Raw genomic sequence first — 4406 nt, forward strand, 5'->3', positions numbered from 1 at the left:
CAATCGTCATCTTCCGCCATCTTTTGAAACACCCACACCGCAAATGCTCTCCGCTTCACTAAATCGCCAGGTAACAGTTGATGATCCCGATGGATTTTGTACGAATAGCAGCGGAGGGTACGCCTAAGTGCCAACCAAATAGTAGTGTATGGAATGCCGGTGGGACATGCGACTGCACGCGGAAGCCAGCTACAGTCTCCATTTCTTCCTGAACTGTCTCAGCAGCATTACGCCTTGTGCTCGGTCGGCCACTACGGGGTCTATCTTCTAAACAACCCGTGGCTTAGAACTTCGAAATCATTCTCGCCACAGCTGCATTTCTCAACGGACCTTTACCCGTTCGAATCCCCTTCCTATGGCGATAGTATCGTAACGCTGAACTAGCCCATTCCCCATTCCGATAATGAAGCTTCACTAAAAGCGCCTTTTCAGGTAACAACATGCTGCGACCACTGGTGCATCTGATTATCTCTTTCATTACAGCTCCTTTTATACACGATTATCATGCGCAGTCACTGACGATTTGCTGTCCAGCGCTATCTGTCCGACATTTTGTGAACTTTGTTTTTTTTATTCTAATGGAACCCCATGTCATTCCAAGCATGTGTGTCAATTTTTACCTCTCGATCTACATTATTCCGTGGTTTATTAAGTTTTCAAATTTATACTGACTGTTTGATCACCCGGTACATACAAGCTGTTGATAAGAGATGATACAATTAAGTCCCTTACTGGGTACTTTTTCATTGACATTGATTTCCCGTGGGTCCTGCATGGATTGATCGATCGCGATCTATGGCGGGCGAGGTGACTACTGTTACGTCATAAATTCTTTGCGGGCCCCGTATATCACGCGGGTGCCGATCCTGCGGCAGACCGTAGCTGCTGAGAGCTGCCCAACTCACTTTCTGCCCACGCGTCATTTCTGCCCTCTCTGACTGGTACCACAAGCTGCAATCCAGCCTTTACAAACGGAAAATCACGCCAGACCCTGCAGTCAGCGGTTTTTGCTCCTGATCACGATGGTGGAGATAGCCGTCGGAATCTCGAGTATTTTATTCGAACTTATGCGGCTTGCAAATTGAGACGATTTTATTCAGCTCTTGGACAAAAATGAAGAAGATGGAATAAGGCAACCATTGTTGTCATCTAAGTTCAGTTCTACTCAGTGTTCAACTACACTACTGGCCATTAAAATTGCTACACCACGAAGATGACGAGCTACAGACGCGAAATTTAACCGACAGGAGGAAGATGCTGTGATATGCAAATGATTACCTTTATAGAGCATTCACACAAGGTTGGCGCCGGTGATGACACCTACAACGTGCTGACATGAAGAAAGTTTCCAACCGATTGCTCATACACAAACAGCACTTGCCCGGCGTTGCCTGGTGAAATGTTGTTGTGTTGCCTTGTGTAAGGAGGAGAAATGCATACCATCACGTTTCCGACTTCGATAAAGGTCGGATTGTAGCCTATCGCGATTGCGGTTTATCGTATCGCAGTGTTGCTGCTCGTGTTGGTCGAGATCCAATGACTGTTAGCAGAATATGGAATCGGTGGGTTTAGGAGGGTAATACGGAACGCCGTGCTGGATCCCAACGGCCTCGTATCACTAGCAGTCGAGATGACAGGCATCTTATCCGCATGGCTGTAACGAGTATTGCAGCCACGTCTCGATCCCTGAGTCAACAGATGGGAACGTTTGCAAGACAACAACCATCTGCCCGAACAGTTCGACGACGTTTGCGCAGCCTGGACTATTAGCTCGGAGACCATGGCTGCGGTTACACTTGACGCTGCATCACGGACAGGAACGCCTGCGATGGTGTACTCAACGACGAACCTGGGTGCACGAATGGCAAAACGTCATTTTTTCGGATGAATCCAGGTTCTGTTTACACCATCATGATGGTCGCACCCGTGTTTGGCGAAATCGCGGTGAACGCACGTTGGAAGCGTGTATTCGTCATCGCTATACTGGCGTATCACCCGGTGTGATGGTATGGGGTGCCATTGGTTATACGCCTCGGACACCTTTTGTTCGCATTGACGGCACTTTGAACAGTAGACGTTACGTTTCAGATGTGTTAAAACCCGTGGCTCTACCCCTCATTCGATCCTTGCGAAACCCTACATTTCAGCAGGATAATGCACGACCGCATGTTGCAGGTCCTGCACGGGCCTTTCTGGATACAGAAAATGTTCGACTGCTTCCCCGGCCAGCACATTCTCCAGATCTGTCACCAATTGAAAACGTCTGGTCGATGGTGGCAGAGCAACTGGCTCGTCACAATACGCCAGTCACTACTCTTGATGAACTGTGGTATCATGTTGAAGCTGCATGGGCAGCTGTACCTGTACACGCCATCCAAGCTTTGTTTGAGTAAATGCCCAGGCGTATCAAGGCCGTTATTACGGCCAGAGGTGGTTGTTCTGGGTACTGATTTCTCAGTACCTATGCATACAAATTGCGTGAAAATGTAGCCACATGTGAGTTCTAATATAATATATTTGTCCAATGAATACCCGTTTATCATCTGCATTTGTTCTTGGTGCAGCAATTTTAATGGCCAGTAGTGTACATACAAGCTGTTGATAACATACCACACAATTAAGTCCCTTACTGGGTACTTTTTCACTGACATTGGTTTCCCTTGGGTCCTGCATGAACCGAGCGATCGCGATGTACGGCGGGCGAGGTGACTACTGTTACGTCACAAGTTCTTTGCGGGCCCCGTATATCTCGCGGGTCTAGATCCTGTGGCAGACCGTAGCCCAACACACTTTCTGCCCACGGGTCATTTCTGCCCTCTCTGACTGGTACCAGAAGCTGCAATCGAGCCTTCACAAAAGGAAAATCGTTCCAGCCGCAGCAGTCAGCGGTTTTTGCTCCTGATGATGATGGTAGAGATACCCGTCAGAATCTCGAGTCTTTTATTCTAACTGATGCGGCTTGGAAATCGAGAAGATTTTACTCAGCTCTTGGACAGAGATGAAGAAGATGGAGTAACGCAACCATTTGTGTCATCTGAGTTCAGTTCGACTCAGTGCTCAACTAGATTAGTAGTGGCAGCCCTATGTACAAAATTTCGCACCCAGATCACCTATAAATTCAACGTTATTCTCTTGATATACTGCAAACACATAATAAATCAAATTCTGTTATTTGTTATTGTTACGTCTGCCACAGACGGCCCCTGCCATGCAGACTACACTCAAGACACCCCTGTATACCATATAACATACGCAAGCGCTTGCAGGCGGAACCAAGTGGAAAATAACTCTTCAAACCAAAGCCTCTGTCGGCTTTATAAGGCCAGAAGAGCAGCAGTACAGCCAGTTCCTCGCCGAGCTAGGACCAGCTCCGACGGACCTCACCGACGCTCTTGATAATGGTCGTCTACAAGTTGTTTGTTTTTGTGTGTATATAGTGATTGTTCAAGAAGTGTAGTTCAGTTTCAATAAACGACATTATACTGAGTGTTCTACAATACCATTCTCTAGTGGAGAAAAAGGCTCGCATTAGTCTCCAGCAAGTTCTGTTTGTTTTGAAGAATTGTTTTCTTCTTGGTTGCGAATGCAAGTGTTTGTGTATGTTGTATGGTACACAGAGGTGTCTTGAGTGTAGGCTGCCTGGCAGGGGCCATCTGTGGCAGACGTAACAGATATCATTGGTGGTGTTTTCATGGCTAGCTGTGCTTTTGACGTAGACGCGAGGTGCGAGCTGGCTCCCCACAGAAGTAAGGTACTCACCTTGCCGATAGCGGGCGTCGATCTGCGCCTGCAGGATGGAGATGCCGGGCACCACGATGGCGGGCAGCGTGCGCGAGCGCAGCAGCGGCGGCGGCTTCGCGGCGGCGGGCCGGCCCTCGCCACCCACGCATGCCAGCCTGCAACACACGCCGGCGGCGGCGGCCTCTCAGTTCAGAGCTGGGGACGCATTGCGTGTTGTCGGCTTATCCTACAACACTTCTGAATTCACAGCTGTCAAATCTGCTTTCTACCAACAGACAGCTTGGGATTTCGTGAGAGACAGAGGTTATTCAGAATGAGATTTTCACTCTGCAGCGGAGTGTGCGCTGATATGAAACTTCCTGCCAGATTAAAACTGTGTGCCGGACCGAGACTCGAACTCGGGACCTTTGCCTTTCACGGGCAAGTGCTCTACCAACTGAGCTACCCAAGCACGACTCACGCCCCGTCCTCAGAGCTTTAATTCCGCCAGTACCTCGTCTTCTACCTTCCCAGTTTTAAACTGCCAGGAAATTTCATATCAGCGCACACTCCGCTGCAGAGTGAAAATCTCATTCTGGAGACTCCCCGAGGCTGTGGCTAAGCCATGTCTACTCTCTTTCAGGAGTGCTAGTTCTGCAACGTTCGCAGGAGAGTTTCAGTATAGT

General features: G+C 48.7%; 1 non-coding gene across 1 annotated transcript; it reads right to left on the minus strand.

The window, feature by feature from the left end:
- Positions 1–4118: 4118 nt before the first annotated feature.
- Trnas-uga lies at positions 4119–4193 on the minus strand. The gene has a single exon. It is a non-coding gene; the product is annotated as a tRNA-Ser (tRNA).
- Between the last annotated feature and the right edge of the window lie 213 nt (positions 4194–4406).

This window comes from Schistocerca americana, chromosome 2 (assembly GCF_021461395.2).
Source record: "Schistocerca americana isolate TAMUIC-IGC-003095 chromosome 2, iqSchAmer2.1, whole genome shotgun sequence".
Lineage (NCBI taxonomy): Eukaryota > Metazoa > Arthropoda > Insecta > Orthoptera > Acrididae > Schistocerca > Schistocerca americana.